The sequence below is a fragment of the Apodemus sylvaticus genome, chromosome 18, assembly GCF_947179515.1.
Source record: "Apodemus sylvaticus chromosome 18, mApoSyl1.1, whole genome shotgun sequence".
Taxonomy (NCBI): Eukaryota; Metazoa; Chordata; class Mammalia; order Rodentia; family Muridae; genus Apodemus; species Apodemus sylvaticus.
The window spans coordinates 66,624,127-66,638,470 of NC_067489.1; the positions used below are offsets into that span (position 1 = coordinate 66,624,127).

The following is a 14,344-nucleotide window of genomic DNA, read 5'->3' on the forward strand; positions in this document are numbered from 1 at the left end:
CTTGCATGGGAGCCGTGGTTATCATGACAGGAGCATGGCAGCAGGCAGGAACGGAGCAGTAGCTGACTGCTCACACCCTGATCAACAAGCATGAGACAGAAAGAGAGACACTGGGTATGGCCCAAGTCTTCTGAACCCTCAGCCCACCCCACCCCCAGGGCCATACCTCTCCCAACAAGGACACATCGCCCAGTCCTTCTCAAACAGTCCCTCCAACTGGAGGCCATATTCAGACGTATGAGACTATGGTGGCCATTCTCATTCAGGCCACCACAGTTACACCGTAATCAAATGAAAAGCAATAGCTGGGCAGTGGTGGTGCGGCGCCTATAATCCCAGCAGGAGGCAGAGGCTGGTGGGTTTCTGAATTCAAGGCCAGCCTGGTCTACAGAGTGAGTTCCAGGACAGCCAGGGCTACACAGAGAAACCCTGTCTCAAAAAAAAACAAATTCCAAAAAAAAAAAAAAAAAAAGAAAAGAAAAGAAAGAAAGAAAGAAAAAAAGAAAAGCAAAACACATGAACTCACAAAACAAAGAGTTGTTTGGAAAATAACCACGGGTATAGAGAATTGAAAATTATCATAAATAATCACAAGAAATATTGTGCTAAACTCTATATGAACAAATTTAAGAACTTCAAAAAAAATGGAAAATTAAAAGACCAACAAATCTTTAAATCACCTCAAGAGACAAAACTTAAATATAATAAATTTATATTAATGTAAAATTTAAATGTAAATTTAAAAAATTAAATGTAAAAATTTAATGTAAAAAATTTTAAATTAATGTAAAATAAATAATTCTCAGAGGGACTTTCTCCAGTTGGTTTTACAGAATGATCAGGAAAAACTCCTGTTTTACCCCAGTGCCATTGGTTGATTCTAGGGTTGCATACATACATACATGCATACATGCATACACACATGCATACATACATGCATACATACATACATACATACATACTCTACCATCACACTAAATCCTCAGCCCCCATTTCATTGTTTTAATTTTGAGATGAGTTCTAAATTGCCCAGAGTGGCCTTGATAACAGGAAAATTTAATAAAATTTAGGATAAATGGCAGGAAAGCAAAACACCTTATAATTAACTCCATAAATACAAAAGCCAATTAAAATTTGGTGTCCAGTCTAAAGATACAGCTCAGTGAGGGAGAACATCTTAACATCCTCAAGCTGTTGGCTCCATTTCCAGCAGTGTGAAACAAACAAACAAATATTAAATCTGGTCTTTAATTTTTGTATGTATCTCAATAAAATAAATATATACACTACACTTTTAACATAAAAATATTTTATTAAGTAAGACATGGTGACTCATGACTGTAATCCCAGCATTCGAGAAGTTGAGGCAGGGTGACTGCCTTGAGTTAGAGGTTAGATTGGGTTATACAGACTAAGACCTTAACAACCAAACCCAAAACAAAACAAAACTGTACAGATCTCTGTGATATGCATGCATACACACACACACACACACACACTCCCAATCCTAGCATTTTATGCCTAATAAGACAATATTAGAATCATATTTTTCTCAAGTCAGAGAAAAACCAAGGATTTCTCTCAGCATCAAATAGTTAAAGAATGGTTGTTATCCCTTGTGGTGGGAAGCATACAGAATTAGATACTTTCTGGTTTTTTGCTTATGACTTCACGCATGCGTGTGTGTGTGTGTGTGTGTGTGTGTAGTGGAAACTTATGGTTTCTTCTTTGGAAAGTTAGACGTGTTGGATGTTTTGTTGGGGCAGACATGTGTAGCCTAGACAAAATGCCAACACAGAGAACGTGGTAGAGCATCTGTTCACTGTATCCCTGGTGTGTCTTTTAATTCCTGAGAACGCGTGTGAATTTTTTCTCAAATAAAAATCAGTTTAAAAGTTATCCAATTAAAATGTATCTAACCAACAGACAGCACTGCGTTTTTGGGTCCACAAATAAGATACCTGCGCTGGGAAAGATTAGAACTGGGAAACGGAGCCCGTGGAGCCCGTGGAGCCCGTGGAAAGGAGGTCAGTTTGGGGCAATGCTTTATCTGGGAAAAGGAAGTCTGCAGCCGTTGCTTTTGATTACCCGAAGAGCATTGCAGCAGAAAACACTGCCGGCCAGCTGTGGTTTGTCTCTGCTGAGTCTGCAACAAGAAGTAATTAGGGCAGAAGAGACTGGCGGTAAGAAAAATATCCTTGTTCAACTGTCGCTCTTGGTCAGTGCTTGAATACTAGGTCACTGGACCATGTTTTTCAGGGGTGTTGCTTCACGTCCTCTTTATCTTATCTCTGTGTTATCCAAACACACAGAGAGCCCGTGAGGTTACTTCAGGTCACTGTGGGAGCCTCGGGGATGGGTTGTGCTGCTCACATGTCTGGCGGGGACGGGGCACCACCGAGGCACCAGGAATAGCTCTCAGGTGGTCGTCAAGCTGAACACGGGAGATCACTGCAGAGTTTAGCCCAGGGAAACCTTTCTAGGTGCATTTAGAATGGACTTGTAGAATCTTCTCCAGAAGTGTCCAGAGGTAAATCTTGACCCGCACTGGATAAATAGGAGACACTGCTGGATTATTTTCAAAAAGAGGAAAAGAAGGGGAGGCGTGGGTGTTTTTCCCTGTCAAAATACTGAAGAGGCAAAAATTGTAATTTACCATTCATTTTCTGAAGGGATTGTCACCTATTTCCCTGTCTCTTGCCTTGATTCTTTTCCTCTGAGTCTCCCAGTGTCAAGACCACCTCCACATTCCATCCTTGCTTCAGAGCACCAGAAAAGATTCCCCAGGTATGGGTGTGGTGTCTGCAGCCTCTTAGGACTCTTGAGCACAGGACAGAGCTCCTCCCTTCTGCCAACACCTCAGCTTAGGATACAGGGTAGGACTTCCAAGATAAAAGTGCCTCAGGAAAAATACACATTTTCAGTTGCTGTGGAACTTGTTATTTCCCAACTGAACAAATTATTCTATGCCTCGAAACAAAGAAATTTTGAGGTACTTAAAATATAAATTGCTCTCTCTCTCTCCCTCTCTCAATCTCAATCTCTCTCTCCCCGCCCCCACCCCCCATGCGCCCCTTTTATTTTCTCTTCCTTCCCACCCTTCCACAGGGTGACGTCATGGGCCTTGGTCTTTGAGGTCAGTGAACTTGTCCATCCATGAGCAGCTTCCCGATAAACCTGCCTTTAATATATATATTTGTTTGCTCTACAACAAAGAGATTACTGGAATGAAAACTTGAGACCAAAGTCTACCGTGAAGTCAAATAAAGAAGAAGGACATCAGGAGCCCTGTGTCCTTAGGTAAAGTGAACGGGAACACCGCTCTGGTTTCTCAGAGAGGCAAGAAAGGCAGCTGAACTGTACCCCACCCCACCCCCACCCCCAGAGAGGTTACTTACTGGTGTCGATTGTGAAAGTGGCCCAAAGCGGACTTGCTTCTGGGAATTGGACTTGTCTTGAAGGAAAACTTCTTTTCCAGTTACAACAATGAAGCTCTCATGTCTAACCTCCCCCCCCTTCCACCTCCCACCCAATCCAAACTCAGGAAAGCATTCTGGCTCCTTCACTCAGAATCTGACCTTTGAACCCCATCCAGAATGTGTGTTGGGGGGAGAACTAGCCCAAGAAAACATTAGCAAGTGAGGTAGGGTTGTCATTTCTCCTTGTTCTCCCTGATGGCTTTGCTCGGGTCCCCATAGGGTCATTTGTACTGTTCTCTACTTTTCCTAATCCCTGATCTAAACGTAGTTCTTTGCCCATCTGGCTGGAGCCATGTCCCAGCAGGATAGCACGATTACACCGTGTGCTTTTCCTCCCAACAGGGATGATTTTCAACCTGTGAATGATGAACTCTGCAAGGAACTACACGGGGTAAAGGCTCGCTGGGCTCAACAGCACAGGTTCTCTTCATCACCGGCCCTCTGGTGTCCACCAGTCACACAGAGAGCAGCAAATCCTTCGTCTGTATATGATGAATCCTCTAAAGGCCTGGGTATGAGACTTTGTAGTGGAGTGGAAAGAAAGCTTAGGACCCAAGACACCACGGCTGAGGTACAAAATGGATCTGTACTCTGTTTAAAGCAATAAGGCCACTTTCCCAAAGCTAGTTAGGATCCATGAAAGCCTGTTTATGTTTATATGTGGGAATCCCAACCTAACCACAAAACAATCTACAGCAAATATTATTTAAAATGTACATTAATAGTTCCTATTTTGGTTCTAATTAGGTCTATTTGGGAAAGTTTGTTAAGTAGGGAGAAAAACTAACCTGAAATTAATTTTGGATGTGTTTGAATGTAATGGGCGTTGTTTGTTTGTTTGTTTGTTTGTTTGTTTGAGATGGGGTCTCATTATGCAGCTCCAACTGCCCTGGAACTCACTATGTAGATGAGACAAGCTTCAAACTCATGGAGACCCATCTGCCTGTGTCTCCCATGTGCTGGGATTAATGTTGGTGTCTTTACACCCAGCCCTTGGGTCTAGTAGTTTAATAGACTATATTGTATTAATTCTTTAGCCGTTTCATCCTTGTAAGCATTGTATTTTGATCCCATCCATCCACTATCAACTAGTCCCCTCCACTCCCCAAAAGTACACCCAAGTCCAGCTTTATCTCCTTTCTCTATTGGAATACAGTTTTGTAGATATTCTTTATTCCTTTTAAAAATGAGGGTTGTTTTTAAGATAGCACACAAGGTAATGGGTTTCATTATGAGATTTTTATACACATATGCAATTATGTTTCTTTTCACTCTCCTCCCCTCTGTTGTCCAGCCCAGCCTTCCTCTTGCTGGGCCCTCTCTTTCCTCATATAGCAAACCCTTGCTGAACTTTTATGTTGTTGATGTTGGGAGGTATCCACTAGAGAAGACCCCATGGACACAGGTTCAAACCAATAGAAAGTCTTTATTAGCCAGCCAGAAATTACACTGGGTGTTCAGGACCACTGTGCAGTTATGAGCCTTTCTCAGGATGGATGAGCTTTTAAATACAAAAACCACCTCATGGGCTGGCATACCAAGTCAGCAAGAACAGTTAGCCCGAAGCAGAGCTACAGAAGCCGAAAAGCGAGGTTAGCACCTTTAGGGACGTTCCCAGAACTGTGGATTAGGATTCTGTTTTCGTCTGGGCAGGTAGTGCTGTCTCCATGCTGGGTTCTAAGACCCGAATGCTAGCTGTCTGCATCATGGCAGGGTCCACCTAAATCTAAACTCTGCGAATGGCGAGCTGCTCCCATGTTCATTCCCTGTTGGTGGCGCGGACACTGTGGGCTCCATGGCAGTTGGAACTTCAGGCCTGTTATGCGGTACAAAAACTTAAGAAAACCTCTGAACTCAAGTAAACCCAGGACCATCTAAACGCTTCTGGTTCTGGTCTGGAAGGCCAGTTAGATGCCTTAGCTGAGGTTGTTTTTCCAGAATTGAGGAGGAGTGGAGCTCTTTCTGAATCAAGAATGTCTCTGTGTGGCACTGGGGAAGACTTGTTGCTTCTATGACAATAATCAGGGACAATAATAATCAAAGTAGCCAGTAATAATCCTTGCTGTGGCCCAAAAGCATCCACGAACACTAAGCAAGATTGTCTTCTAATTCCCTCTTATTCTTCCCCAGGTCTCTAACCCTGGCTTTCTCTGCACTGGGATCTCCAGGATTTGTTCTAAAACCAACACTATTAATCCATCAGGAGCATGATCTCTGACTGTGAACTCAACATTCCTTGAAGATCAAAGTTTTCTTAGAGGCAGATGACCAGAAAACGTGTTTGGGAGACTTTCCCACACAGATCCGCTGGGGTGGGGTGGGGTGGGGTGGGGGTGTGATGGCTACGTGACAGAGAAGAACTCCGTGCAAACAGCAGCTCTGGGCTGGAGAGATGGCTCAGTTGTTAAGAGAGATTGCTGCTTTGCTTGAGAAGAAAAATCCATTTCCCAGCTTCTGCATTAAAGTTGCTCACAACCCCAGCGCCAGGGGCTCTGATGTCTTTTCTGGCCTCTGCTGAGACCACATACTTGTGGCACACACTGATACAGACGCACATAAATTAAAAAAGTTTTGAACTCCTTTGTAAAAGATTTTAAGTATATTTAAAATATATATTTTATATATATTTATATACAGAAATACATAATTTATATACACATATATACAGGTAGATAAATATACATAAATACATTCATATCCATAAATATATGCATATACATTTAACTATACATATACACATATACACATACATATATATATAGTGGAGAAACAGTTGAGGAAGACATTTGGCATTGACCTCTGACCTCCATATGCTTGTATATACATACATGCACATATGTGATATACACACATACAAACTACAATGAACTACCATTCTATACCTAACATGTCAAAGATTTATAATTCTGATGTGGGGCTTGAGAGGTAACTCCATTGATGAGAACACTGACTGCTCTTCCACAGAACCTGGGCTCAGTTCTTAGCACCCATATGACAGCTCACAACTGTCTGTAACTCCCATTACAGGGACTCTGGCACCCTATCCTGCAGGATCCTGCATGCATCACACAACCACACACATAAATAAAATGAAAAATAAGTAAATCATTTTTAGAAATGAATACCTTTCTAAAAGAATTTTGATGTTCTTAGTCTCAAAGAAGATGTAGAAAAGTTGAAACTATAATACCACAGGTTAGATTAAATTAGTATGAAAAAACTGTTTAAAATGTGTTCAGAGGCAGAGGTAGCAGCATCTTCTGAACTCAGGCTAGCCTGGTCTACAGAATCAATTCCAGGACAGCCAGAGATACAGAGAAACTCTGCCTTATAACAAAACAAAACCAATGCAAGGTGTGGAGCGCTATAGGCAGCATGTGAACTGGCTAGATATTTGACAACCTGATACAAACCTATATATATGTAAGGGCCCCACAATTTAGAAAACACCTCCATAAGATTATCCTTTAGGCAAGAATGTGGGATTTTGTTTGTTATTTGTTTTGTTTTTAGTAGAGCTTAAAATCTTGGCTCTTATTGTGGTACAAACCCAAAATAAGAACAATTTTTAGACACTGGAGTTCATTGTAATAAGGCTGTAGTACTTCGGCTGGGTGGTGGTGGCACACGCCTTTAATCCCAGCACTTGGGAGGCAGAGGCAGGCAGATTTCTGAGTTCGAGGCCAGCCTGATCTACAGAGTGAATTACAGGACAACCAGGACTACATAGAGAAAGTCTGTCTTGAAAAATAATGGGGAAAAAAAAGGCTGTACTTCAATGTACCCCACATCACCAAAGGATTTTACTTCCATAGTAGCTAAGCTAAGAGTTGACAGTTCTGCTGTCCCAAGGAATGAATTGTAGGCACAGTTATTTGGATATAGATTTCCTGCTATGGTCAAAGCTATTTGATTTGAGTGACTGTCATCATTCTCAGCCCTCAGCGAACAGATTACATTCATATAAGAAATAGTGTGTGTATGAAGATGGTCGATCCATGAAGTCATTCATCAACTGTTTCAACAAACAATGGTTCTGCTTGTAGGGTGACACAGACATTAGGTGAGGATAAGATTCTTGTTCATTGGCTGTGATGATTTTGAAAAGTATTCATCTCAGGAAAGGAGTAACTTATAAGGTCATCTTCTTCAAAATTGATACAATAATTATAAACACCAAGCAAAACACTCAGTTTCACTCTGTTGTTCTCTTACAGGCCACCTCCCTAATTAATTGTCTACATTAATTTTGGCTGTATAAATCATTTTGAAATATGTAAGCTGTTCTGAAAACCATAGTATAGTATAAAAACATCAAATAAACAATCCTACTAATAGGCTGAGATAGGAGAAGTGTGATTTCAAGACCATTATGTGGTACACAGCAAGACACTGTCACGTACAAACAAGCAGAAAGTGGATATGGATTGTACAATATTGGACATATTTCTCCAATTACCACATTAGAGAGACCACTAGGTAACAGACAACAAATTTCTAATTCCTCATATTTTTGAATTTCAATGTATTTGGATATGTTAGTAATATTAATTTTCATATTAAGGAAAAGTGATTGTTACTTCCTGTTATTTTTGTTGTTAGAGGTAGAATTATATTTGTGTGGGTTTGTTGAGAGATTACTTTCTTGCTTTTTCTAGGGTGTAGTTTCCCTCCTTGCATTGGTGTTTTCCATCTATTATCCTTTGTAGGGCTGGATTTGTGGAAAGATATTGCATAAATTTGGTTTTGTCATGGAATATCTTGTTTTCTCCGACTATGGTAATTGAAAGTTTTGCTGGGTATAGTAGTCTGGGCTGGCATTTGTGTTCTCTTAGGGTCTGTATGACATCTGCCTAGGAACTTCTAGCTTTCATAGTCTCTGGTGAGAAGTCTGGTGTAATTCTGATAGGCCTACCTTTATATGTTACTTGACCTTTTTCCCTTATTGCTTTTAATATTCTTTCTTTGTTTAGTGCATTTGGTGTTTTGATTATTATGTGAGGGGAGGAATTTCTTTTCTAGTCCAGTCTATTTGGAGTTCTATAGGCTTCTTGTATGTTCATGGGCATCTCTTTCTTTAGGTTAGGGAAGTTTTCTTCTATAATTTTGTTGAAGATATTTACTGGCCCTTTAAGTTGGGAGACTTTGCTCTCTTCTTTACCTATTATCCTAAGGTTTGGTCTTCTCATTGTGTCCTGGATTTCCTGGATGTTTTGGGTTAAAAGCTTTTTGCTTTTTGCGGTTTCTTTGACTGTTGAGTCAATGTTTTCTATGGCATCTTCTGCACCTGAGATTCTCTCTTTTATCTCTTGTATTCTGTTGCTGATGCTTACAGCTATGACTCCTGATCTCTTTCCTAGGTTTTCTATCTCCAGGGTTGTTTCACTTCTTTATTGTTTCTAGTTCCATTTTTAGATCCTGGATGATTTTGTTCATTTCCTTCTCCTGTTTGATTGTGGTTTCCTGTAATTCTTTAAGGGATTTTGGTGTTTTCTCTTTAAGGGCTTTTACCTGTTTACCTGTGTTCTCCTGTATTTCTTTAAGGGAGTTAGTTATGTCCTTCTTAAAGACCTCTTCCATCATCATAAGAAGTGATTTTTGATCCGAATCTTGCTTTTCCCGTGTGATGATGTATCCAGGACTTGCTATGGTGGAAGAATTGGGTTCTGATGATGCCAAGTAACCTTGGTTTCTGTTGCTTATGTTCTTGTGCTTGCCTCCCACCATCTGGTTATCTCTAGTGCTACCTGCCCTCACTATATTTGACTGGAGCCTGTCCTTCCTGGGATCCCGGTTGTGTTAGAACTCCTCAGAGTCAAGCAGTCTCTGTGATCCTGTGATCCTGAGATTCCTGGGTGTGTCCGAGCTCCTAGGAGTCAAGCTGCCTCTGGGACCCTGAGATGTTGGTGTGACCAAGCTCCTGGAATCCTGGGATTCTGGGTGTGTTAGAGTGCCTGGGAGTGGAGCTTCCTCTGGTGTTGTGGGACTGGCTGGGGGATTTGCACCCAGGGTCTGCTCAGGAAACTGGCCCAGACAGACTGGAAGGCACCCATGCCACTGATCTGGCAGAGTTCCTGCGTGCCTAGGTCCTGCTGGTTCCAGTCACTCCTGGTGTTGGGACAGATATTGTGTCCTCTTCACCTCTGATCCTGGAATCCTGGGTGTGTTAGAGAACCTGCAAGTGGAGCTTCCTCTGGGTGTTGTGGAATTTGCTGAGGAGTTTGTGCCCAAGGTCTGCTCACGGCCAGATATTTCCTTAATTAGTAATTGGTGTGGGAAGGCGCAGCCCACTCTAGGCAGTGACATCCCTAGGTTGGTCTAACACTTGCATTATGTTAATTGGGTCCTAAAGATTGCAAGAGAAGCTGCATATAAGATGCTGAGGGCCCCTGCTCCCAGTTGGTTTTGACTGGTAAATGAAGTTGTGGGAAGGGATGAGGGGGGCAAGGGCTGGCAAGAGGACCTCAGAGGGGAAGAAGAAGAAGAAGAAGAAGAAGAAGAAGAAGAAGAAGAAGAAGAAGAAGAAGAAGAAGAAGAAGAAGAAGAAGAAGAAGAAGAAGAAGAAGAAGAAGAAGAAGGAGAAGAAGAAGAAGAAGAAGAAGAAGAAGAAGAAAAACCTGCCATACTTGGAAAGGAGAAGAACCAGGACCGAGAGATGCATAGAAACCATGTAAGAGGGGCTGGAGAGATGGCTCAGTGGTTAAGTGCATCGACTGTTCTTCCAAAGGTCCTGAGTTCAAATCCCAGAAACCACATGGTGGCTCACAACCATCCATAACAACATATGACTCCTTCTTCTGGAGTGTCTGAAGATAGCTACACTGTACTTACATACATCAAATGAATAAATCTTTAAAAAGAAAAAAAAGAAAAAGAAACCATGTAAGAAGCAGAGAAGAGCAGCCCCAGGGGAACCTCCGGCCCCACCCAACTGGGGCTAGGGCAACAACAATGGAATATAGATTTTAGTAAGTAATAACTCAGGAATATCAGAGGGGAAGTGTTAGCCATGTGGAGGTTTGAGAGTGGACCAGCCATTGAGCCATACTAAAATACAAGGGCCTGTGTGTGTGTGTGTGTGTGTGTGTGTGTGTGTGTGTGTGTGTATGTGTGTTTTATTTAGGAACCCAGAACTTTGGGGTAGGCAGCAAGGAATGCATGCCACCACCCAGTTGACGTGAGCATAATTAGTTAGCAACTGCACCAGTGTGGTCCTGCGTGGACAAGAAAGCAAGCCTTGAGGAGCAATGCAGTAAGCTGTGTTCCTTCATGGCTTCTGCAGCAGTCCCTGACTCTGGATTCCTGCCTTGAGTTCCTGCCCTGACTTCCTAGGATGATGAACTACAAACCATAGGATGAAACAAACCCTTTTCTCCCCAAGTTGCACGGAGACATCATGCCTCTACTAGAATGCCATTTCAAACCTGCAAAACAATACTTCAAAAGCTTAGTAAATTAGGTAAATAAACGACTCAAATTTTAAGTCATTATTTTCATTTGCTAACAATGGTGATTTACAGGGAGGATGGGGAAGAAGAGGAGGGAGGATGGGGAGAACAGGAGGGAGGATGGGGGAGAAGAGGAGGGAGGATAGTGGAGAAGAGGAGGGAGGATGGGGGAGAAGAGGAGGGAGGATGGGGAAGAAGAGGAGGGAGGATGGGGGAGAAGAGGAGGGAGGATGGGGAGAAGAGGAGGGAGGATGGGGAGAAGAGGAGGGAGGATGGGGAGAAGAGGAGGGAGGATGGGGAGAAGAGGAGGGAGGATGGGGAAGAAGAGGAGGGAGAAATAGAAGGAATGAAGAATGACCTGAAGCTTTGTCAGGTATTTGTAATGTCCTCAATCTTAAAAAAAAATTGAGGAAAATATGGTGACGTGTTAAGTGACTCTTCAATCCAGTCATGGGCATGTGGCCATTATTATTCTGTTTTGGCTTTATATAAATTAAAAAAATAGAAGAATAAAAGCAAAAATATTAGATAATATCAAAATATATGTGATACAGATATATTTCATATCAAAGTGCAAAAAGAATTCAAAAGATAGGGCTGCATCTTTTCTGTTTGATTTTTTGTTTGTATGTGCAAGCTGTTGACAAAAATAGCTTTCCATGCATTTGATATGATCGAGGGTGCAGGGATCTGGGTAGGAATGGAATTTGGCAAAGAAGGGACATATAATCCCTAAGCATGAGAGAAGGTGGATGTGCCAAGCAAGTGTTATCATGTGTTCTTTTGCTTTGACAGACATTCCAAACACATGACTCAAACACATACCTTCAACAACTGCTTGCTGCTGGCACTGTTTTTCAATGTACTATCCTCTTTTTCATAGAACTTGGAAGATTCCAGGGTATTACTAAACCATCCAGTACCTGGAATCAGATCTGTGAGGAGATGAACACCAATCCAGGGCAACAAGAGCTTGTGAGACACAGAGGGAGAATCCTCACCAAAGCCAGGAAAATCCAGACCTTGATCCAATCTTAACTAGCTGTGAGGCATCTGTTAATATAAATGCATTGATGATGTGGGCTTTTCTCCTACCAATTAAATGAAGGAATAAACTCAGTTACTCTCTAAGGTCATCTTGGTCATCAACATGCTATAACTAGCTACATCTTGGTGTTGTGACTTTTATACTCTAAAAAAAAACCCCATGCGAATAAACATATCTTACTTTCAAGCAATAAAAAAGATTAGAATCTTAAACTAAACCATTATGTTTTTGCTTTTCTTTAATGTTTATTTATTTATTTTGTATGTTTGTGGGTACACAGGCCATGGCATACATGTAGACGTCATAGGACAACTCATGGGAGTTGGTTCTTTCCTTCCACCATGTGGGTCTAGAGGATCTAATTTAGATCATCAATGTTTGCAGTAGGTACCTTTCCCAGTGAACTCTCTCATGGGGCCCAATTTGTGGATTGTCATTATCATCATCATCATCAATAATAATAATCAACATTGTCAAGATCGGCATTGAAAAATATAAGAAATATTTAAACCCTACATTCATGGAAATTAGGTCCTGTAGGCGTGTTTGTTTGTTTTAAGACAAAATGTTTGAATCAAAGCACAGGTTGGTCTGGAATTCTCAGTAGTCTTAGTTTCCCATTTACTGGGAATATGTACAACTATAACCAGTTAGCAGCACAGATTTTTTAATAGAACTTTTATCATATGTTTAATTATACTAGGATAAATCTAGAAAATCTCTACCAAGGAAAGTACACCTGAGTAAGTACCATGAAGGAGAACAAAAAAAAAAAAAAAAAAAAAAAAGGTTAGTTTAGAAGGTGGGATTTCTTTTTTTAAAGATTTATTTATTTATTTTATGTTTATGAGTACACTGTAGCTGTCTTCAGACACACCAGAAGAGAAAATCAGATCCCATTACAGATGGTTGTGAGTCATCATGTGGTTGCTGGGAATCGAACTCAGGACCTCTGCATTAAGAGCAGCCAGTGCTCTTAACTGCTGAGCCATCTCTCCAGCCCCAGAATTTCTTATTAAAGTATTGTGTCCCCAAGGAGGAAAGTACTACATCTTAGACAGCTGTGTAAGTCAATTAGTCCGTGTTCTCTAGAGCCACAGAACTTATGGAATGAATCTGAATATATACATACATCATACACACACACACACACACACAAACATACATATACATGACATTGACTACCTGTTAAAGGAAATTCCAAGTAGTTGCTCAGTCCTAGAAGGCTGAGAGGGGCATCTGGTCATGCTGTCATGCTGGGATCCCAAAAATGTAGGCTCCAATGCCAGTGAAGGAATGGATGTGCTAGAAAGACAAGAGCAGGCAAGCAAAGAGCAAAACCTCCTTCTTCCATGTCATTATATAGACTTCCAGAAGAAGGTTTGGCTAAAATTAAAGGTATGTCTTCCCACCTCAAGATCTGTATTAAAGATATGTGTCTTCTTGCCTCAAGATAGGGATCAAAGGTATGTCTTCCTATCTCAAAGGTCCGGACTAGAAGTGGATCTACCAACTTCAAACCAAGCAGAAAAGTCTTTCACAGGTATGCCCTCCATTTCTGAATTGTAGTTTATTACAGATGCAGTCAAGAATAGCCATCACAGTCCCTAAACCTTCATCCCCCTCTTCTGCCTTTTATGAATATAACCCTCAAGTTTTAGCTAGAGCATTGGTTTCCTAAACTCTGATGTCTTTTCCCAGATCCTTTGCAGCTAAGTGTAGGTTAGGAGTTAGAATGCCTTCTGAGACTCATACTGTAAAATGGAAAACGTCTGCACTTTACTCTCTCCATACTCTGCTGCACACAAAGACGCAGATGCTACCAGTGAGGCAGCCTTGAGGATCCCCGTGACAGTGAATCCAAGTCGAATGAGCCCAGGTAGCTTGATGACTCAGTGGAGAAGAGGCCTCTTCTCCCTGGTCTTCAGACTGAGCAGAGATATTACTCTTTGCTCCAGGAGCTCAACCTCTGCCTCAGTTGAGACAATGACTGACAGGGAGCTGCATTTTTGTTTGTTCGTTTGTTTCTTTTCCAAATATGATTTCTCAGTGTGGCCCTGGCTGTCCTGGAACTTGCTCTGTACACCAGGCTGGCCTCAAAGGTATCTGCCTTCCTCTGCTTCTCATGTATTGGGATTAAAGGTATGCATCACCACTCTCTGGCTAGGGGGTTGAATTTTTTTGACAGAGATCTAAAAGAAAGAATTTTCTTTCTTTTTTTAAAAAATTTTTCTTGGATATAGTCTTTATTTACATTTCAAATGATTTCCCCTTTCCTGGTTTCCACCCTCACCCAAATATCCCATAAGCCATCTCCTTTCCCCCTGTTCCCCAATCAACCCCATCCCACTTTCCTGTCCTGGCATTCC

At 41.5% G+C, this 14,344-nt stretch overlaps 1 long non-coding RNA gene across 1 annotated transcript; it reads left to right on the top strand.

The window, feature by feature from the left end:
* The first annotated feature begins 2,126 nt into the window (after positions 1 to 2,126).
* On the top strand, positions 2,127 to 5,782 carry LOC127668810 (uncharacterized). Its single transcript, XR_007974201.1, has 4 exons — positions 2,127 to 2,183; positions 3,109 to 3,300; positions 3,822 to 4,050; positions 5,610 to 5,782. It is a non-coding gene; the product is annotated as an uncharacterized LOC127668810 (long non-coding RNA).
* The last annotated feature ends 8,562 nt before the right edge of the window (positions 5,783 to 14,344 follow it).